The sequence below is a fragment of the Chlorocebus sabaeus genome, chromosome 2, assembly GCF_047675955.1.
Source record: "Chlorocebus sabaeus isolate Y175 chromosome 2, mChlSab1.0.hap1, whole genome shotgun sequence".
In the NCBI taxonomy this organism is placed as follows: domain Eukaryota; kingdom Metazoa; phylum Chordata; class Mammalia; order Primates; family Cercopithecidae; genus Chlorocebus; species Chlorocebus sabaeus.
Genome location: NC_132905.1, coordinates 69,264,778 through 69,288,161, shown reverse-complemented (window position 1 = coordinate 69,288,161; position 23,384 = coordinate 69,264,778). Strand labels below are relative to the sequence as shown.

At 44.4% G+C, this 23,384-nt stretch overlaps 1 long non-coding RNA gene across 1 annotated transcript; it reads left to right on the top strand.

The window, feature by feature from the left end:
• Window positions 1-20,861: 20,861 nt before the first annotated feature.
• Window positions 20,862-23,041, top strand: LOC140710453 (uncharacterized). Its single transcript, XR_012091472.1, has 2 exons — window positions 20,862-21,279; window positions 22,668-23,041. It is a non-coding gene; the product is annotated as an uncharacterized lncRNA (long non-coding RNA).
• The last annotated feature ends 343 nt before the right edge of the window (window positions 23,042-23,384 follow it).

Here is a 23,384-nt window from a genome sequence, read left to right as displayed (position 1 = left end):
AGCAGCAGCAAAAGCGAAAAAAAAAATAGGAAAGTCTACTTCATTTCATTAAAAATGTTTTCGATGGAGAGAAGTAATTTCACCATAACAATAGTGTATTCATTGTCTGGGGCTGCCATTACAACATACCATACAGCCGTCTCTTGGTTTCTGTGAAGGATTGGTTTCAGGACCCTCACAGGACACCAGAATCGGAGGATGCTCAAGTCCCTGATATAAAATGGCATAGTATTTGCATATAACCTACACACATCCTCCCATATATTTTAAATTATCTCTAGATTACTTATAGTACCTAACACGATGTAACTGCTATGCAAATAGTTGTTATACTGTATTGTTTTTATTTGTATTTTTTTATGGTTGTATTGTTATTTTGTATTGTTTTCTTTCAAATATATTTGATCTGTGGCTGGTTGAATGCACAGTTGTGGAAACAGCAGATGCCGTGCTGCAAATTGGGTGGCCTAAAACACAAAAACTTATTATCTGAAAACTCTGGAGGTTAGAAGTCTGAAATCAAGGTGCTTTCTTTGAGGTCTCTATGGGAGGATGCTTTCTTATCTCTCCTGCTTTCTTTGAGGTCTCTATGGAGGATGCCTTCTTCTCTCTCCCAGTTTCTGGTGGCCTCGGACCTGCTGTGACCTGTGGCTGCATCACTTCAATCTCTGCCTGCATCTTCACACAGCTTTCTCCTTGTGTCACGGTCTTCTCATGGCTCTCTTCTTAGAGGGGCACCAGACATGCTGGATTAGGGGCCCACCCTGCTCCAGTATGACCTCATCCGAATTACATCTGCAGTGGCTCTCTTTCCAAATAAGGTCACATTTGTCTGAGGTCCTGGAAATTAGGACTTGAGCATATCTTTTGGTGGGATACAATTCAACCCACGGCAGGTAGTATTAGGGCTTACCCTTAAATCTAAAAGATTATGCTTGAGACTTATGCAGCATTTGGTGTTGCTTTGGGATAATTTCTAGGAGTTGGGATACATGGGAGACTTTGGCCTGATCTCATAAACATTCAACAAGGAAACAAGAAGAAATGAACAGAAACATCCTTTGCTTTGTGTTCCTCTGGGGGCAGATGGGGCAGGTTTGGTTGGTGAGAAATCTGGCATAAATCTTACAAGCAAATGTGCATGAGGAGGAGTCCCGTGGGACAGTTTCTTGTGCGCATGCACCTGGGAGATTTGATGAGTTGGGGAGTAGCTCATTTTTATGGATGATTTTCTGGTAACCAGATAGAAGATAGACACACTGTGTCTCCTCTGCGATGTTTAGTTGCTTCTGTCAAAGACACAAGGTGACAGCTATGCTCCTGGATTCTGGAGAGAGATAAACAGGACTTAGTCGCAAATGGCAATTCAAAATGGAGGAGGGCTCTTCCCAGCTGGGCAAGGAACATCCACTCCACATCACAGCCTTTGGTAGTCACCTGCATCTACCCCTACCACCGCCACTTTGTTGTCTACACTGCCTAGTGGCAAACACTTGCACCCTCCTTATCTCAGCAGTGTGATAGCCAGCCTCCAAGATGGCCCCTAGTAATTCTCACTTCCTGGCAATCACATCCTGTATAGTCCCCTCCCATATACATAGAGCTGACCTGTGTAAGCAATAGGATATTTAAGGAGTGATGGTATGTGACTTCAGAGGCTAGCTCATAAAAGTACTTCTGATGCCCAGGCACAGTGGCTCACGCCTGTAATCCCAGCAATTTGGGAGACCAAGGCAGGTGAATTGCTTAAGCTCAGGAGTTTGAGACCAGCCTGGGCAACACGGTGAAATGCCTTCTCTACTAAAACTACAAAAATTAGTCGGGTGTGGTGGCATGCACGTGTGGTCCCAGCTACTCGGGAGACTGAGGCTTGAGCCCAGAAGGCAGAGGTTGCAGTGAGCTGAGATTGTGCCACTGCACTTTAGTCTGGGTGACAGAGTGAAACCCTGTCACACACACACACACTCACATGCGCACACTCACACATACAATTGTAAATGACATCCAAAAATCAAAAAGAACTTTGAGTGGTACTTTCATTTTCATTGAGGGGAAAGTGCTTTTAAAGTATGTATACTGGCCGGGCGTGGTGGCTCGTGCCTGTAATCCCAGCACTTTGGGAGGCCGAGGCGGGTGGATCACGAGGTCGGGAGTTTTGAGACCAGCCTGACCCACATGGTGAAACCCCCATCTCTACTAAAAACACAAAAAAATTAGCCGAGCTTGGTGGCACCTGCCTGTAATCCCAGCTACTCAGGAGGCTGAGGCAGGATAATTGCTTGAGCCCAGGAGGTGGAAGTTGCAGTGAGCCGAGATTTTGCCACTGCACTCCAGGCTGGGTGACAGAGTGAGACTTTGTCTCCAAAAAAAAAAAAAAAAAAAAAAAATTGTATACTGAGAGAGAGCACATTAGGTCAATTGATGGTGTGATTTTTACCTTCTAGGGAACATAAGGCTACATTTGACCATATCTGGAAACATCTTTAGCCGTGACAAGGTGAGGGGGGTGCTGCTGGCCTCTGTTGGGTTTAACAGCCAGGGATGCTGTTAAACGTTCTGCAGAGCACGGAGCAGCCTCCACAACAGAGAGTGGTCAGGCCCCAATGTCAGCGGTGCCAAGGTTGAGAAACTCTGCTTTAGAGACTAGCCCGACTCTGCCTGTGTGCCCAGGGAAGTGGGGTCAGAGTCTTTTCCCTTTTTCTCAGGACCGGTGTATGTGAGGTATGGGCAAGGTCAGTGGAACAGGAAAAAGTCAGTGTAAAAGACACGCGGTAGTGAAATTTGAGGTCAGAAAGAATGCTGGAAACAGTGAGCAAGCAAACCAGAATTTGAGCTCAGAATTGCTACCTCTGTTGTCCTTGGAAAGTTGGAGGATATTAAACTCGGAAAATGAGTTACCCAAAAGAATTCCTCCTGCTTTCTAAATAAAGGAATTGCGCCTTTGCTCAGGCACCTCTCCAACCTTAACGAGCTACTGCTGTCTTACTTGAGAACACCAGAGGGCGCTCAAGAGAGGAGGCGACTGGTGACCATTAAGGTATTCTTGTATTTGTCTTCACACCACCCTGGTCCGGAGGGTCAGAAGAAGAAGATTCACCTGTTTCTCTTTCATCTCAGCCCCTCATTAACCAATCTTGGTTCCTCTCTCATTCTTCTACCCAAAGAGCCTCAGCAAAACTTCCCGACACTGGAGCTAAATAAACCTTTGCCATGGGGAGACCTGCTGGTCGAAAGGACTGAATCTTGGGAGTCTTTGTATTCTCAGCCCCTTGGTACTTGAGAGGGAGATTTTGATTTGAAAACAAGCCCTGGAGAGGGATGCTCCAGCTATCTCTCGGGGCAAAGCCTATGATTATTGCCTCTGGTGGTGAGTTTAGTGATACAATAATGGAAAGTTTGTTGGATCCCAAATCAGGCTCTAAGAAGTCTCAGTTTTGCCATAACTGTCTAACTAATGGGACTCAGATGCTCATCTGTAGACTTAGGTGGACTGCATGGTAATTTCCTAGGGCTGTTGCAATAAAGCACTGCAAACTGGGTGGCTTCAGCGACAAAAATTTGTTGTCTCGGTTCTAGAGGCTGGAAATCCAAGATCAAAGTGTCTGCACAATTGGTCCATCTGAAGCCTCTGTGGTAGACTCTCTTTCATTCCCCTCTCCCAACTTCTGGTGGTTTGCAATCTTTGCCATTTCTTCACTTACAGACGCAACATCCCAATCTCTGCCTTTATCTTCACGTGGCATTCTCCCTGTGCGTGTGTCTCTCTGTTCAAATTTCCCCTTTTTATAAGGACACCAGCCATGTTGGATTTGTGCCAACCCTGATGATCTCATCTTAAGACCCTGTTTCCAAATAAGGTCACGTTCGCAGGTACTGAGGGTTAGGACTTCAATGTCTTTTGCAGGAACACAATGCAACCCGTAACAAATGGCTTCTAAAGTCTCCCCTGGTTTCTTGACATTACAGCTGTGGAGTTTTGATAACAGGACTCCCTCCACATGGTGCTAATGATGCATCCAGCCTACACCTCCCCGGAGGAAGGGGCAGTTGTTTCAGCCAGAGAAAATTGATTCCAGCCTGGGGACTGGAAGGTTCAAGTTGACTGGTGACAATTCTTTCCAAGAGGCTGTTATCACTGCTTATTGCCACCCTCCGTGGTTTGGAATCACTTTGTTGCTGGTTGGAGTAAATGGGAAATGTGTTTAACTTAAAAAGTGAAAAATGCAATGCTATCATATTGCACAAGCAAACGTGGAGAGGGGCAGGGGGCAACTACTGTTTCAAGATGATTTAAGAATTTGATCAAATATCTGGCTGCAAAACTGCATGTTTTGAAAGCACCTCACAGATGGGGTCTATAATTGAGAAATGCATTTGTTCTTTGTTGGTGCGTTTAAATAACGTGATTCCAATTTGGAGTTGAATGCCTTTCTGAAGTGACTTCCCTCCATCTCGCGCACACATGGTAGTGTGTTTTCACAGAATGGCGTGCAGTGGGGAAAGGACTGCATGCTTTTGGAAAGACATAGTCCACGTCCATGAGAAGCTATGTCAAAGAATTTGCAAACAGACACTGAAGAGAAAAGTAATAACCAAAAATCAGCATCTGTGAAGCCTTACTTTGTATTTAGAAAAGATAGGCCAGGCGTGGTGGCTCACACCTGTAATCCCAGCACTTTGGGCAACTGAAGGTGTGTGGATCAGTTGAGGCCAGGCATGCTGAAACCCTGGCTCTACTAAAAATGAAAAAGTTAGCCAGGCATGGTGGCACATGCCTGTAGTCCCAGCTACTTGGGTTACTGAGGCATGAGGAGCACTTGAACCTCGGAAGTGGAGGCTGCAGTGAGTGAAGATCACACCACTGCACTTCAGCCTGGGTGACAGAGTGAGGCTTTGTCTCAAGAAAACAAAAACAATACAGAAAAAATAACCACAAAGAATTAAAGGCCTGGCATAGTTTTAAGAGTGAAGCACCTCATAGAAACTGAGAACTCACAGGACTTAATAGGGCCAGGTGTTTCAGTGCTCTGAGAACACCGTAGAGCAAATTTCTCCAGTAGGTATTCCTTCCTTAGCATTTCTGGAGTCCACAGTACTTGAAAAGCTTGATAGAATATTCAGGATCTCTAGCTACCAGTGAAAATAAACAACTTACTTTAAAAAGGATGAAGTGAGCATTTCCAAGTATCAGGTGATTAGAGCTTCCTAGCATTCCCTGGAAAGGAGGGCATTTCCCAAAGCTGAGTCGCTCTGATCCTGTCCTGTTGGATGGCTTTGGACACCAGGACATTATGTGGCTTTTCAACATTCCCAGGATTCCTGACTTTGGGGGCAGAACTAAATAGAATCCTGCCCAGTGTTTTCTTTCTTATTTTTTTCTTTTTTTTTTTTTTTTAAGGTAGGGTCTTGCTCTGTTGCTCGGGCTGGAGTGCAGTGGTGCGATCATGACTCACTGCAGCCTTGACCTTCCAGGCTCAAGTGATTCTCCCACCTCAGCCTCCTGAGTAGTTGGGACTACAGGTGCATGCCACCATGCCCAGCTAATTTTTGTATTTTTTGTAGAGATGGGGTTTCACTATGTTGCCCAGGCTGATCTCAAACTCCTGGGCTCAAGTGATCCATCCAGCTCGGCCTCCCAAAGTGTGAATCACAAGTGTGAGCCACAGTGCCTGGTCCTGATGTTTTCTTTCTTGGAAGACCTAGATACAAAAAGTTGCTGAGGGTTTTTCTGGAATGGGCAACACATGGGTTCTGGTTTTCATATACCTTTGTGTGGTCTGAACAGGTTCCTCCAGTCATAATATGCAAATATATATGATCCTAATGGACTCTGCCCAAACCCTTTCCAGCTCCAAGACACAGAGCTTGATTACCACTTGGTTACTGACTCACAGGAGGATACACAGAAAACTGAATGGACATTCCTGACTCTAATGATCTGCAGCGGAGGCTCTTGACCTCCCATGAGCCGCAGAGTCACCTGGAGGGCTCATTAACACACAGACTGCAGGGTCCTACTCCAGAGTTCCCAAGTCAGACTCAGCAGGTCTGGGGTGGGCCTCAGAATTTGCATTTTTAACAAGATCCCAGGAGATACTGATGCTGCTGGCCAGGGAACCGCACTCAGAGACCCCAAGGGCTCCAGGAAGAAGCAGCATAGAGAATGCTCCCTAGGCACCTGGCACCAAGGTCTCACTAGACTCACCAAGACACACTAAGACGGACTGGCCTGAGCTTTCCCGTGCCTAAAAGCAAGGCTCAAGTGCAGGAATGCAGGGAAAGGACCCAATGACAGGCCACTGTATCTGGATGACTGAAAAACAGACACCTTCATCCTGGTCAATCTCAAGCTGGCTCAGCATCTGTTTAGGAGAGTTTAGAAGACTTTAGCAGAGTCAGAGCCCCCAGAAGAGGCTGTGACTCATGTGTCAAACATCATCAGGAGGCCGGGCACCATGGCTCACGCCTGTAATCCCAGCACTTTGGGAGGCCAAGATGGTCAGATTGCTTGAGTTCAGGAGTTCAAGACCAGCCTGGGCAACATGGCCAGACCCTGTCTCGACAAGAAATACAAAAATTAGAATACAAAAATTAGCCAGGCATGGTGGTGGGCCTGTAATCTCAGCTACTCGGGGGCCAATGTGGGAGGATTGCTTGAGCCCAAGAGGTCGAGGCTGCAGTGAGTTGTGGTTGTGCCACTGCACTCCAGCCTGGACAACACAGCAAGACCCTGTCTTACAACACAACACAACAAAACAAAAAACCCACATCATCAGGGAGCAAGACAGGGGTCTTAAGGGTGGTGGGAGGTCAGAATGTCACAGGCCCTGTCAACATATTCATTGCAGGCTGAGCAGTGGGAACATGGAGACTCTGGTCATCTAACTTCCCTTCAAAAAGGGGTTTTCAAATATTGTTTGAGTGGCAGACATTTAAAGATGTGAAAAACATTGAGGCAGAGCTTCTCTGGTTGAAGTGAGAAGAGGGTGGGCAAGGGGTCTAGAGGCAGGATAGGATGGGGAGAAGGATACCTCTGTCATCCCCCTTGCGTGGCCTTTCTCTTGACCTCCTGGTGGACCTACAGGACCTCCGTGGAACCCCGGGATTCCTCAGAACACAGTTGAAAAACCATTGAGTGGACCTCTCCCTTCTCCCTCATTCACGCATCCACCAAAGGCTTTCTGAGCGCCTCTGTGCAGGAAACTTCTGAGGTGCTACGAAACACAGATACTCCTAGTACACTTTCTGACTTCCACAGAGAAGAAACTATCAGAAAAGATTAGATCGTAGTTTTATTGGAGGATTGTTGGGCAATGCAACAGAATGAGTATGCCTGGGGTTATGAATACCAAGAGCTATTCATGGTCATACGTGGGTTTACCTAGCCATGGTAGCCTTATCTGAGACCTGGAGACATAACAAGACAGTGGTAATGTCAGGCTCTGGCTCTGGGGGGAGGTGTGTGTGTGTGTGTCTGTGCATGTGCGCATGTGAACGGTAATGGTAGTTCTCTCAGGCAACTGGACCTCTTTGCATAGAGCAGGCGCTCAAGGGATACGGACTTTGACTGTTTCCTTTGCCTACTCATGAGACCACCCTGTTCTATTACAAGAAGGTGGAATAGCCTCATGGTTTAGAACATGGACTTCGGAGCCACACTGCTCAAGTTCACAACCAGCCTGGGTGAACCTGGGCACGTGACATCACCTCTCTGTTCTGGTTCCCTGACCCATAAAAATGGGAGTGATAATAGCACTTGCTTCACAGAGCTGTTGAGAAGTTTGAATTAATCAACATCTCTAAAGCACTTAGGAAAGGCCTTGTTGTATGACAAGGACCGTCATTTGATATGTGGTTATAAGAAGTTTTTTATACTTGTACATTTTACTTTCAATAAATATTTGATTTTTATTTTTAGGAAGCAAGACTGGGAAAGCATTAGAAGCTAGCTGCTTGGAGGCCTAAATCCTCTAACTTCTCTCAAATCTTCTTAAATTAAAAAAAATATATCAGCTGGTACCTTCAAGGCCAGATGTGAAAGTTATTATATGATGGGAGCATCAGCTATCTAGTGTAAGAGCTGAATAGCTCTTAAGAGAAGCAAACAGGGGTGGAATCCAACACTGACCCTGTCTTACAACACAGTTCTTGAGTTCAGGAGTTCAAGACCAGCCTGGGCAACGTGGCCAGACCCTGTCTCGATAAAAAATACAAAAATTAGCCAGGCATGGTGGTGTGTGCCTGTAATCTCAGCTACTTGGGGGCCAATGTGGGAAGATCTGTTCTGGTTCCCTGACCCACAAAAATGGGAGTGATGATAGCACTTGCTCTCAAGTTTTCTGCTTCCCCCACCTCTTTGTCATAACTCAAGAATTAGTGGAGAAAAGAAAAACATCCGTCATAAGCTATGATTATTAGAACAACAAAGCCAAGAATAGTGGCCATTTAATGAGCACATACTATGTGCTCTGGGCCATGCTCAGTACTTTACATAGGTTCTATCCTAGGCTGGGTTTCCAGGAGCCCCAGAGACAAAGTTCATGTGTTCAAAGTTCATAAATGACTTCATTTGTGAAAGATAAGCTTCCAGGGAAAAGCAGTGAGTGAGTGAAGAAGCAGGATGCAGAGAGGGAGGAAATCGAGCAAATGTATGATCTCAGGCAAAATCGCTCCGAGGTAGCTGCCACCTGAGCCTGCAGGGGACAGTGGAGTGTAAATTGCACCCCAGAGTTATGCCCAGTAGAAGCAAGGAAGCTGGGCTTTTCTTACTTGCATGCCATCAGTTAGAGGATCAGGTCCACCTTGGGGGAATATAAATTCCCAGGCACTTCCAGCTCCACGTCTTTGAGTAAAGTGGGGCTCCGGTAGCCTAAGGGAAGCCACAGGTGCTGGCTGCAGGTACGGAAGCAAAACGAATCTCAAGGAGAAATGTGCAAAAAATGAGAAAAAGGGGTCCAAGGAGATCTCAAAGGAGAAGGAGTGAGAAGTCCAGTCCTTCCACGTAAGTGTGACTTGGCTCCAAAGAGATCTGGAAGTCATGATCTTGGCCTCTATCAACTATCATCAACAAATCGCAGGGGAGGCCATGTGACCCACGGTTGTGTGGGTCCTCCCTTGAGTAAGATTCAAATCCTCCTCTTCCATTCACTGACTGTGAGAACTTGGTGATCTCTTTGACCTCATTTTCTATATCTGTAAAATTGAGACAATAATAGAACTCGTATCAAAGTGAGTTGTTCTCACTAGGTGCAGTGACACACACCTTAGTCCCAGGTACTCAGGAGGCTGCAGTGGAAGGATGGCTTGAGCCCAGGAGTTCAAGGTTGCAATGAGCCATGATCATGCCACTGCACTCCAGCCTGGGCAACAGAGCAAGATCCTGTCTTCAAACAAAAGGGAGAGTTGTTTTGAGAATTAAATAAGTTACAACATGTAAAGCTTTTGGGGCATCAGCTGGCACATAGTAGTGCTCAGTAAGTGACAACTGTCACTGTGTGGATGCAGTGTGGTTACACCAGGAATATGCACAGTGAGACAGGTGTTGGTCAGGACGCAGTGGGAGCAGGAGCTAGGTAAGCAGAAAGGGGCTGGTGGAGTGTGTGAGTCTGAACAGGAAACAGATTAGAGTCCAGGGAAGCCCAATCAAGGCAGGAAGGCTTGGGCATCAACCAGGGACTGAGACAGGCAGGCTGAGACAAGACCCTGGAGACCAGGCAGTTAATAAGGGGATTTGAGAGCAGGGTTGAAAGCCCCAGATCATGAATAGAGGTTCTTTGGTTTGGGGCTGATTTCATTTTGGCTGCTGGGTCAATTCTATTTCCCTTTAAAAAAATCTTTGTTGAGACATAATTTGCATGCCATAAAATCTACTCATTTAAAATATGCAATTCAATGGGGTTAGTATATTCACAGAGTTGTGCACCTATCACCACAATCTAAGTTTAGAATATTTTCATCACCCCCACACAAATTGCATACCCGTTAGCAATCACTACCCATTTCGCCTTCCCACCAGCACCTGGCAACCACTAATCTATTTTCTGTCTCTATAGATTTGCCTGTTCTGGACATCTCATATCAATGGAATCATGTAATATGTGGCCTTTTGTGACTGACTTCTTACATGTAGCATAATGTGTTCAAGGCCTATCCATGTCATAGCATGTATCAGTTTTACATTCCTTTTCATGGCTGAATAATATTTCATTGTATGGATATACCTGTTTTATTTATCCATTTATTAGGTGATAGACGTTTGGATTGCTTCCATTTTTTAGCTATTATGAATAATACTGCTATGAACATCTGTGTACTAGTTTTAGTTTGGACATACGTTGTCATTCTTCTTGGATATATACTGAGGAATATGATTACTGGGTCTTAAGGAACCTTTATTTTTAAGCTTTTGAGGAGCTGCCAAACTGGTTTCTGAAGCAGCTGCCTCATTTTACATTTCCACCAGGAGACTGTGAGGGTTTCTATTTCTCCTCATCCTCACCAACACTTGTAATTATCTGTGTTTTTGATTCTAGCCCATCCTGGCAAGTGTGAGGTGGTAATTCATTGTAATTTTGATTTGCATTTCCCTAAGGGCTAATAATATTGAACATCTTTTCATGTATTTATTGACTATGTGTATATCTTATTTGGAGAATGTCTACTCAAACACATTATCCATTTCCAATGGACTCATTTGTCTTTTTCTTATTGAGTTGTAAAAGTTCTTTATATATTCTGGATACCAGTTCTTTCTCAGATACATGATTTGCCAATATTTTCTCCTATTCTGTGGGTCATCTTTTCACTTTCTTGATGGTGCAGCACAAAAGTCTAAGTCGAGGTAGTTCACTTTATCTGTTTTGTCCTTGGTTTGTGCCTTTGGTGTCATGTGTAAGAAATCAGTGCCTAATCCAAGCTTAAGGATTTTTAAGACTTTTATAGTCTTGGCTCTTATATTTAGCACTCTAGTCGTTTTGGAATTAAATTTTGTGTATGGCGTGATGGAGGGGGTCCAATTTCATTATTTTGCATGTGGATATCCTTTGTCTATGTCTGTGTCAGAAGTATGTAAACCAGAGCAACTCCATCTTGAATGGGAGCTGGGTAAAATGAGGCTGAGACCAACCGGGCTGCATTCCCAGATGCTTAACGCATTCTAAGTCACAGGATGAGATAAGAGGTTAGCACAAGATACAGGTCATAAAGACCTTGCTGATAAAACAGGTTGTAGTGAAGAAGACGACCCAAACCCACCAAAACCAAGATGGCGACAAAAGTGATCTCTAGTCGTCCTCACTGCTAACTCCCACCAGTGCCATGACAGTTTGCAAATGCTATGGCAATGTTAGGAAGTTACCGTATCTGGTCTAAAAAGGGAAGGCATGAATAATCCACCCCTTGTTTATCATATCATCAACAAATAACCATAAAAATGGGCAACCAGTAGCCCTTGGAACTGCTCTGTCTATGGAGTAGGCATTCTTTATTCCTTTACTTTCTTAATACACTGCTTTCACTTTACTCTATGCATTCACCCTGAATTCTTTCTTGCGTGAGATCCAGGAACCTTCTCTTGGGGTCTGGATCAGAGCTCCTTTTAGGTAACATCTGGATGACCTCACAGGGGGTGGCATCGGTGTGCTCCCTGCCACCTCTGCTGGACGTTAACAACTAGGACTTAGAGAGACTTGAAGCTCCCATGTATTCAGTGGTTTCTACATGTTCTCTATACCAGTCCAGGCCTTGCTTTAATTGTATTAGAAAACATAAAATTGAAAGCAGAACTCCTACATTTTCATTTTGCAAAAGAAAATTAGTTAAGCTCAAATAATTCCCCATTTGGCATTTAGTTTTGGGAGCCTCTAGCCTTTGTTATTATTTATTTATTTTTGTGCCAATGCAGTTGAAATATCTCTCTCTATATATCTCTGGGGCCTGTTTAACCAGGTGAAGAATCCACACAAAGCTGCAAAAATCAGTTGAAAATAAAAAAAAAAATTAGTGGAGAATTAGTTTTCCTTGTCTATCTGATAAATGTCCCTAGACTTGTTTGAATGGCTTTGCATCAAACAGCAATTAGCATGAAAGGACAGCATTACTGGGTGGTTTGGCTTCTTGCAGAGGCAACTTTTCTCACAAGAGCTTAGTGATCCTACTCACCACCCTCCTCTGGGACAGGGCCAGGCCAGCTTGTGACCTGGGACTGGTGACATCTTCTCACTTGGCTTTTCCAGTAGAGTCTCTAGAGTCAAACATTTTAGAATGTTCATCTGGACTAGGCAGGATTAAGTGAGAATCTCTTTAGCATCTGCCTTTGTTAGAATTAGGTTCATCTGTCTGAAAGCAAGGCCTCAAATAAAAGTGGCTTGAAAATGACCCAAGTTTATTTCTCTCTCCGGTGGCCAGGGCTGGTGGGGTGGCTCTGCTCCATGGGTTCTGAGGGGCTGCCCTACCTCCTTAGCACAGCTTCTTATAGCACCAGAGGTCCAGCCATCACGTCTGCATTCCAGTCAGCAGGAACAAAGGAGAGCAAAGAAGGGAATGTCCCTTCCCTTACAGTATGCTTTCTGGAAGTTGTATACCATTTCCACCTTCAGCCTTTGGCTAGGACTTACACTTAGCTGGAAGCAATACTGCAAAATGCAGTGTTGTTATTCCATATGGACCTGTGCCTGGGTATAAACTGGGGCCTCTGTTGCAAAGGAAGCAGAACAGAATTGATATTGGGTGCGGCGGGCAGAGGGGGGTTACTGTCTAGACTCTGCCAGAGTCCAAGGGCACTCTGTCCCAAGAGTCAAGGCACCTTTTCCCAATTTCAATTCTGCAAATGATTTGTCAGCCCAGTTGAGGAGCAGGCTAGGACAGCGTGCACAGATGCCGTCTTGCTCAACTTAACCCTTCTTCATCTCTGCATTTTCATTTAATACACTTGGATTTGGTACAGAGAAGGGGCATGGGATTCTAGACAGCGAAGGGAATGAAACCCCCACATGGCTCAGACCGTGGGGATTTTGCTACTTGAAATACGATTGTATCCTCTCCACTTTCAAATGAAGATCCTAACATTGTTTTCGAGAACAATTGCACCATCCAGACTCAGGGACCCACAAAAGTGTCAATTCACCACATGTTGGCTTTTTTTTTTTTTTTAAACTAATTGTAACAAGTGGTTGCTGCGAAACGCAGGCTTCCGAAGGCTGCCCTTCCAGTGACCCATACCCTGACCTGGACAGACCACCTTCTGTCCAAAAGAGGAAAAGTTTTGTTCTTAGATCAGATGAAACCCTGGCTTACCCCTGGTGACCAGCGGGATTAATCAGACACCAGTAAAACAACTGACAGAAACACTGAACCAACTCACAATAACCAGCACACACATCAGGCAGCATTCCTCTGCAGGGTCTTACCTCATCCCTTTCTTTTGCCCTGAGATGCAATCCCTGCTTCCTGAGGCCTGGTTTTCTGTACTTCTTAAAGGGAGCCCCTTGCAAGCTAAGAAGCTGCCCGTTTTTAGGATCAATATGGTATTCCCCCAGGTTGGTTAGAAAACACAATGGCAGGGACAGAATTTGCAGCAGGGGCTTGTAGAGGATTAGGGCTGCTTCGCCAGGATTTATCGCTCCATGCACAACCCAGACTGAAACCCCGGTCGCAGTCCGGGTGGTTTAAAATGAGCCAACAGGCATTGCCTTCAGTTTTAGGCCTTTGAAAGGTAAAATCTTCCCAACGTGCAAAAAGTAACCACTAAAAATGAACCATATTCAGAGGCAAAGAAAGAATGAAAGATTGTGAAAGGAAAAAAAGTTCTGAAACTGTATTTGGGAGTTTCCTGCAGAAGGGGTCCTTCTGGAAGTACGCGGCAGGCTCCACAGCTGGCCCAATAGTCACGTACGTTTCAGAATGTAACTTTCCAACGCAAGTTGCTTCTTCACTTAACTACCTGCAGAGAGCCACCTGCTTCATTTAATCGTGGTTTGGGTTCTATTTTATTTTTACTGTATCCCATTTTCCAGGGCAAAAAGCAGAAAGCCAATAAAACCACGTTTTTGCTACCAACTTAATATGAAGTATATTTTAATTCAGAATGATTTCCCTCCACTTCTATTTTAAAACATGTTTGAGAAGAAAAGCAAACTTAGAGGATTTCTGCTCCTCAATACAGCAATTTCAAGGATTATTATCAAAACCCTGAAGGGCAGCGTTAAAAAATGGGATGACCTTGAAATATAGGATGGCTAAGAAGTGAGAGCAAAATATCACTCAATAGTGACTATTTGTAGCCAGAGTTATGCCAGGGAAGGGAGAAAGCAGTGAGAGCCAGCAATATTTGAGACAGAAATAGATGACAGAGAAAGGTATCTTTAGTGAGGAAAGGACTTAGTGTCTTTAAATCAGATGCCAAAGGAACATGTACTGGGGAAAAAAATCAATTTTTCTGTGCTGTGGAGGAAGCATTTCAAAGTAAGACAACCTTTATTTCCAAATGCCTTCTGGAGGCCTTCCCCTGAGGACACAACACCAACGCTATTAATCTTGACTTAGTGAATGAGCGTATTATACGGATTTCAATCCAGACCTTCAAGTCTTAAAGAGTTCTGAAGAGCCCAGATAAAGCAACCCGTTTTTACTTTGGTGATTCCACAGGGGTAACTCACTTTAATTCCCCTTTCATCTCTATGGGAGGACTCGGAATTTTAAAAGCAAACAGGTTTCCTATACTAATTCCTGGAGAGAAGGTTTCTGTTGCTTTCTTGCTGCTGTGAGACTGAAGGTGGGTGACCATCTCCATTTGTTACCTTGGAAGATGTGGAGAACCAGAAGTAAGTCCGAAATAATAGGCCAACGGTAGCTGTCTCCTTTCTTCGAGGAAAGTTATTGCCCTTCCAAATGCCAGTTTGTTTTTTGATTTTCCACGGTCCAGCCCCGTATTTAGCACAGAAAGATGCTTTAGAAGCCAGAACACTGGTAATAGCCCCAAATATACACAAAGACAAAGCACAGGGCATGTCTGTTTTGTCCCGTCAGACAAATTATGATCTAAATTTTCTGCCAACACTTTTTTTTTCCCCTGATCGTTTATGGCAACACCAGTCTGTTTATTGAGATTCTAAAATGCAATGAAAGTTTCTGGGATTAAAAAGAATAAGAGAGTCAGAGAGAGAGAGAAGGCTTATTATGTAGAAGTAAACTGTTTCAAATGGAAACCCGATTCCCATTGTGGAAAAGAGAAAGCACTGAGGAAAATTACGCCAGATTATCTAGACTAAAGGAAAAATTTTATGCCTCACTGTGCCACTTGTAAGGGACAGGAGAGGAAAGAAAATACTAGAAACTGCATGGCAACAAATGACTATGTCGGGATGCAGAGACAGCAGACTTGCTAGGTTCAGTCCAACTTGTACAGGAATGGCAACAACCTAAGGCAGCGATTTCCCAGCACTGATCTGTTACCCAGGGATTATATTAATAAAACAGCCAGGGAGGAAAATGGCTACAGTTAACTAACTTTTTTTTTTTTTTTTTAGACAGAATCTCGCTCTGTTGCCCAGGCTGGAGTGCAGTGGCACGATCTCAGCTCACTGCAACCTCCGCCTCCTGGGTTCACGCCATTCTTCTGCCTCAGCCTCCTAAGCAGCTGGGATTACAGGCACCCACCACCACACCCGGCTAATTTTTGTATTTTTAGTAGAGACGAGATTTCACTATCTTGGCCAGGCTGGTCTTGAACTCCTGACCTCGTGATCCACCCACCTTGGCCTCCCAAAGTGCTGGGATTACAAGGGTGAGCCAACACACCTAGCCACTATATTTTCACATAAAGTCCGAAGACGGGACACGGTCAACACTTTTCATCCTGAAGGGTTATCAAAAGACATCAACTTGTAGAAAAACGTGTGAAAACAGAGTGATGTTTTAATCAATGTATATGTTTTGTTCTTTCACGTGTCTAGATCCCGGAATAGGCTGAGAAAAATAGAACCTGGAGTGTAAAAAGCAAAAAGAAACATCTTAGTGCATATAGGACATCTTGCAGCTCTCAATTTGATCTGTTCCTCAGTTGTCACACAGGATGAGAAGATTGTAGGAATGGGGAAAAAATTAGAATAACCTTGCACTTCGAGTTATGGAAAAGAAACTTTTAAGCTTTCAACATTTCTATGAGAACAACATGAACCTGACAGCTAAACCACTGAAATATTGATCACATTACAAATAAAAATCCAAACGAATTCATTTCAACTGAAAGAGGGAAAACATCGATACTACTGCTCATTGGCATGGTGACATGCACATGTGTACTCCAATAAAGGAATTTGTCAAATTTTTGGACCACAATTATGTGAAGGAATATCAAAATGTATAGGTTTTGCAACAACAAAAGGATGTAACTTTTGTCTGATTTTGTTAATCTCTGAAAGGCTTATTTTTGATGTAAATTAATCGGATAGTCTAATATGCTTCTTTTCTGCCCACCAAAAATATCTGTGAATTAAATTATGTAAACAGTTTCCTTAAAAGTAGAAACATCGCTAACTCCCTTCCCCCGCATTAAATAGTTCCATATGAGTTGACAGAAGGAGGTGGCCGTGTGACCTTTTGCAATGAACGGGGAACACAGCCCCCTCTGGCCTGAATCTGAGAGCAGCTCCTTCCCAAAGCCCTTATGAGATGATGTACCAGAAACCAACACATCTGACCAAGAGGTCTCTGAAGTTGCAGCCTTTTGTATTTACACTTTTGAGATATCTCCATTGTGATGCAAATCTCGATTTTCAATCAAAATTGGCTAGAAAAAAACCAAATCTTTCTCTGGAAACCATTGTGGGAAGTACATAAGCCTAAATATTAAATTTTCTCTGTTCTGACTTCCTATGAAGCCACAAAACAAATGTTATCAAACACGAATGCCTTTTGCAAATGCTGATTGAAAATCAACCGTGTCAACTAGCACTTTTAACTAACTATAGTTTTAGTCTTAAAGGGTGCTTAGTTTATGTGTTATAAATGAACACCCCCCCTTTTTTTTCTTTCTAATTTGGGTACTCACGTCCAAAGCATCTAAAACCTTTTTAATTTTTGTAGACTGTCTCAAATCAAGTTTGTTTTAGAGAGCACTCCCTTCTTAGCTTGGATCCTTTATGTAAGGCCAGATGAATAAAATAAAATGAAATACAAAAGGAAGGCATCGTTAATGGCTTGAAGGCGTCCCACTTTTATTTTCTTGTGTTTTAAGAGCTGAAGTTGGAAATATGGAATCCTCCCAAGCTGCTCAGAAAGTCTGAAGACATTGAAGGCAGGCACCCAGGCTTATGGAAGTCTTCGGTCAGCCTCAGGGTGAAGGTTTGTGGGCGTCTGTGTGTGCGTGCGTCTGTCTTTTACTGTACCCTTCAAGATCGAGTTCTGAAGGAGCATTTCTCCTGCCAAAATACACACACAGCCTGGGATTAAAAGGGCTGAAACCTACCAGCAAGTTCTTAACGCCCTCCCACAATCATTAGACCAAATCCACCATCATTCCAGATTCATTTTTCCCTTATTCATCTGTCCAACTAATTCCTGCCACATTCACCAGGCTTATATCTTAATCTTTTCTGTTACATAGAGAATACATAATGAAAAGCTGCATTTTCTGGGTACATGCACACATTTGGAGCGGATGAACCATATGTGAAGCGACATACAATGCTGAATGCCGGCTGAATGGCGTCCAGCGCTAAAAACACCGCGAGCGCAGGAACAAAAAGCCGACGAACAAGAGCCAGTGCCAGGCTTGCCTCTGCTGGAACACCAGGGGCTTCGCCGCGAAAACATGGGTATAATTTCACTGTTTTCACTCACACAAGCTGTGGGAAAGGAGTCACCATCTGATGTTTGATTGTGTGGGATATGTTTTTGGCAGTGGCCTTGTATTCCTCTTTGACAAAAAAAGAAAAAAAAAAGAAAAGAAAGAAAGAAACAAGAAAAAAGGGGGAGAGATGGAGGGGGAAGGAAAATAAAAAAGAATAGAGCTACATTTGCTGTTTTCAATTTGCAGTCTGGGGGACAGGCACAGCTGACAGTTCTGACCAGTGGCCACCTGAAAATGAGGGCCAGGGCCTGGGGACTGTCCCCTCTGCCTCCATCCCCTGGGCCTCTCTTTATGCCCAGGGACCCAAGAGGGGACTTTTCTCCATCCTCCCCCGTCGGCTGGTTAACTTACGACTGAGCCGTGGGGCTGATGTTTGCCTGATTTAATAAAGCCTTTTATCCAAGGTAGCGGCTGGGAAGGCAGGGTCCTGACAGCCCAGAGGGGGAAAGGGCACAAGGCTCATAGCAGGCACTTTCGGAGCCGGTGAGGAAAAGAGTGAAGCTTTAAACACTCCCTGGCAATGCGTCTGGGGCCAAAGCCAGATGGTTTCTCCCGTGGTTTCTGGCTGGAGACTGGTAGGGTGTTAGGTTTACACCCTGGGTCTCCACCCTAACCAAAGGTTCTAGAAAGAGATATGCTGCTCCTTGTCTCTGTCACCATCTTTTCCTCACTCAGGAATGCCAGATTTCACAAATAAACATACAGGATGCCCAGCTACCTTTGGATTTCAGAACAACAAGTACTAAGCCATGATGTACCATTTCCCTAAAAGCCAATTTTCACTGAGTGTCTTGCACGTTATCTGACAACGCTACTCCCACGCCACCAGGCTTCCTGGTCCAGCCACCCACCTCCCCTCACCTGTGGCGGGCAGGCAAGGGGATGGTGATCAACAGCCTCCTCTGCCTGCATCTCAGGGTGTTAAGAGGATAATGAGAGAATAGATGGGTAGCTGCTTTCCAGAAAGGTCATTAATTAGCCCTGCTGGTTAGCATGTGATTCGCGTGCCCCAGCTGTGCTAAAGGCCCTCCTCTTAACTTCCAGTTCGGACTAGGAGACATGACCTATGAGACTAGAGAGAGTTTGGTGTCATTGCCTTCTGGTGCCCAGGGCCCCTTCTCTGATGGGTTTCACATAATTTTGTTTGGACCCTCTTTTCGAATCAAACCAGCCTGGGTGCAATAATCCTATAATCCCAGTGTTTTGGGAGGCCAAGACAGGAGGATTGCTTGAGGCCAGCAGTTCAAGACCAGCCTGGGCAACATAGTGAAACCCCATCTCTACAAAAAAATTAAAAATGATCTGGGTGTGATGGTGCATGCCTGTAGTCCCAGCTACTTGGGAGGCTGAAGTGGGAGGACTGCTTGAGCCCAAAAGTTCAAGGGTATAGTGAGCCATGATGTGCCACTGTGCCACTCCAGCATGGGTGACAGAATAGGACTTGTCTCCAAAAAAAAAATAATAAATTGAAATAAAACTCCCCAGTTCAGCACCCCTTGCTTTTACTAGAGGCAAATATAGTGTTTAATGGAAGACACGGGGAGAAAGTCACATCCTTCCTAATCAACTGCCTCTACTCACGGGGATGTTGGATTGCTACCTTTCAGTACAGTGCTTGCTACGAAGCTGGTAACACCTAGTTGGCCTGCAGGATTTGTCTTGAGGTGGCTATCTTGCCTTGAGTTCCCCATTTGTAGGCAGGCCTGTGAAGCATATCCGATTAAAGGTGGAGAGAAAGAAAAGGTTTCCCTTTGTGAGTAGCAGGCAGGTGACCAGGACAAATCTCAATGGCAGCCAGATCCAGGGTCTGTGCTGTCATTTATCCTCCACGTGGGGAGGTGGGATCGAGCACGGGCTTTAAAAGCAGGTGGCGCTCTGCACTGATCGGGTCCAAGCCCTAAAGAGAAGATGTCAAAGGAGGACTGCTCTTTTGAATATTCCCTTTAGTGGAAGACGTCGTGGCTGCATATATTGGCGGGGACTGGAAGTGTGGTTTTCCCCATGTGGCGGAATTGCTCTCATTTTCAAACATGGGCCAGGGGCATAATGGCCGCTTGTAATGATCACATTAGCATCATGGAGCAATATATCTACAATAAATTAAGACTGCTTTGCAATTAGTACCGATGATCACAGCTGTGGAGACAAATGGCATATGTGCTAATTAAATAATTTGTCACTTCACTGTTAAACAAACAATTCAGCCTCTTTATATTACAAACTGCCATCTCCAGAACATCGCCATGGGCCATTAACCCTGTGGAAGGCACAGCTTGCCATGCCCACAATTGGTGGGGAGCAATGTTTGAATGGCAGGATAAAGGTGATGGGGAAAAATCCACCTGGATGACAGGTCTCCTCAGACTTTGAAAATTTTCTTGGAAAATGAGTTCCAGGAGGACGAAACAAACTCTGCCACTCCACTTAGAAAACATTTGGAAGATAGCCCACTCTGGTGTTAAGATTTCTAGCTCTATTCGATGTGCCCTGATTGAAGTGAACTGTCAAATTGGTTGCAACCAATAAAAACTCCATCACGTCAAATCTCAACTTCATCTGGTGACTTCAGCCAAAGTCCCTCTTCCCATTTGCAGTATCTTTGTACAGTTTTTCTTTTCTTTCTTTCTTTAACTTTTAGCATTTCCTACCCCAAATGCTAATCCATAAAACTGAATTGTGAACTAGGGTTTAATGGGGGCCAGCCATTGCTAGTCTATACAATGGCTTCGTGTGAACTAAGAGGACTCAGCCCTGTGCAGGGCACCAGTCTTGGTAAGCAAGGTGCAGGCTGGATTTGTATCTCTGCTCACCGCCTTGGTCCAGGGCCCTTGTGCAGTGAACAACCTGTCCAACCACACAGGCAGTTCTGACTCACTTGCCTCTGAAACCAGGAGAGGCTTGGGTAAGTTAAAGCCACAGAAAACTTGGAAGTCAGCTGTCATTATTATCCTTTATTCCTTGCCCTTTTATCAGAGTTGTTAACTAATGGAACTTGATTTCTCCTTCTCATTCCTGCCCTTGCTTACATGCGAGAGGCAGAATGGTCAGACAGAGAGAGAAAGGCAAGGCAGTGAGGACTTCATGTCATTGGCCCTTCAGCATATCCCTCATCAGGCACTGCCTTTGTAAGGAGCATGCGACGTGGGTGGTGTTGAGTAGAAGGCATTTGTGATATAACAGATGTTTGGTGTAAAATACTCAGGCAGTGTTCCACCAAAGTCATTCTACTGCAACAAATTTCTACCAGGCAGGAAACAAGCTAGAAACAAGGTTGAGCGTTCAGGCTTCCTTCCTGCAGGAAGGTGATTCCCTGGATAATTTCACCTTAGAATTTAAGAGCTCCTTTCCTGTGGCATTGTGGGAATGGAAAGAGAAGCCAGTGTTTTATCTTTATGGAAAAATCTCACTGGATACAAAAGTCTGTAATAGAGGCAAGTTCCTCAGCAAATTGGTGCATTACTTGCCAAAAAGTCATTGTCTCGTTTATAAAGTGAAATCTGAGTTTATCTGAGAAAGACTGGGACATGGAGCAGCTTAGCTCACATCACTTAGGGTAAAGGTGGGCACACTCTAAGTGAGACACAGTCTCACTCTGTCACCCAGGCTGTAGTGCAGTGGTGCAATAGTGGCTCACTGAAGTTTTGAACTCCTTGGCTCAAGTGATCCTCCCACCTCAGTGTCTGGAGTAGCTGAGACCACAGGCATGCACCACCATACCCAGCTAATTTTTTATTTTTTGGTGCCCAAGCTGGTCTCAAACTCCTGGGCTCAAGCATTTGTCCCACCTCAGTCTCCCAAAGTGTTGGGATTACAGGTTTGAGCCACTGTGCCCAGCCTTGCTGTTATTATCGTAACTGAATTTTATAGCATGGAGTGTCTTCGCCAGCACTTGTTAATATTGTCTGTTAGGGGTGTGTGCAGAGTACGGGAAGGAGATAGCCATAGAGTAATGTTTCCAAAAGAACTTTTCTGACATGTATTTATACATGAGGAAATGCAGAGAGTGCAAGGTGAGTTTAGAGGCTTTGAAAGCATTGCCAGGACATAAGATGTTTTTCCTACAGCTCTACAAGACGCATTATTCTCTGGCCTGTTTCGGAAAGGACAGGCTGTTTTCTTTTTTTTTTTTTTTTTTTTTTTTTTTGAGACGGAGTCTCGCTCTGTCACCCAGGCTGGAGTGCAGTGGCGCAATCTCGGCTCACTGCAAGCTCCGCCTCCCGGGTTCACGCCATTCTCCTACCTCAGCCTCCCCAGTAGCTGGGACTACAGGCGCCCGCCACTGCACCCGGCTAATTTTTTTTTCTATTTTTTAGTAGAGACGGGGTTTCACCATGGTCTCGATCTCCTGACCTTGTGATCCGCCCGCCTCGGCCTCCCAAAGTGCTGGGATTACAGGCGTGAGCCACCGCGCCCGGCCAGGACAGGCTGTTTTCTAGGCAGCTTCCTGCCTTCTGGAACTTCAGGGAGTGGATTTCCATGTGTCCAAATGTTGAGTTGTGAGTCAGAACCACCCAGACCAGCCAACTGTCCTACCAGTGGGCATGGAATCCTTAGACTGCAAGACAACTGAGACGCCAGCTCATCTAAGCCTCTTATTTCACCAGAAGAAGGAATGGGAGTAGAGAGAGACAACAACGACCCTAAATCATCCTGTTCTTTTCCTTCTCTGGGGGGCGCCAGGGAGCCTCCCACCTTTCCTCTATTTTCTGATCTAAGCTGAGGAAATCCAAATGGTATTCTTTTCTCCCAGTATTAACTGGGACTCAGAGACTCCCCAAGCCACTTACTTAATTTGTGGCGTAAAATATTTTTGCTATAGAATCGTTCTGCCTCTTAAAGGAGATCTGTGGGGAAAGACCTGGCCAAACAGCCTCTTACCTACCCCCAATGCAATGCAGGAATCTGAAAAGGTCATTAGGAAAATAAAAACTTAAAGTCCTGAAAAACTTTCTGACAATTGTCCAAGGCCATGCAGTCCTGAGAACACATAGGACACCAGTTACCCCTCACCCACGACCCCCAGGCCAACCCAATGAGACCACATCTTGTCTTTCAGGAAAATGCACTGAATTTTGTACCATGCCCCCAAGAGCCTGGATCAAATTAAGAATTTTAATACTCAAAGTCATTTATTTATATTGTGTCCCTAAAGCATATATAATAAATGTATGCCTCACTCAGGGTATATTAAAATGTTTTGCCATACATTTCTAAAATCTTAACCAATATCGTCAACACTTTAAAATACAACTTTTATTTTGATCAAAATACACTTCATCATTTGAAAATCAAGTATTAATTGGATGAATTCTAACAAATAAACACAGTTCTCTGCTCAGCTTCTTCTGGAATCTTACTTTCACACCCTTGAAACAACACATTTCAGCTATTTAATTTAGATTTTTTTCTGGAATTTACTTCCATATCTCTAGATGATATGTTTCTAGATTTCCTGAATTGTATTGTTCAATACCATTATTAAAAGGGTTTTTTAAATTAAGCTATTCTATTTTCATTTTCAATAATTTTGGTTCTC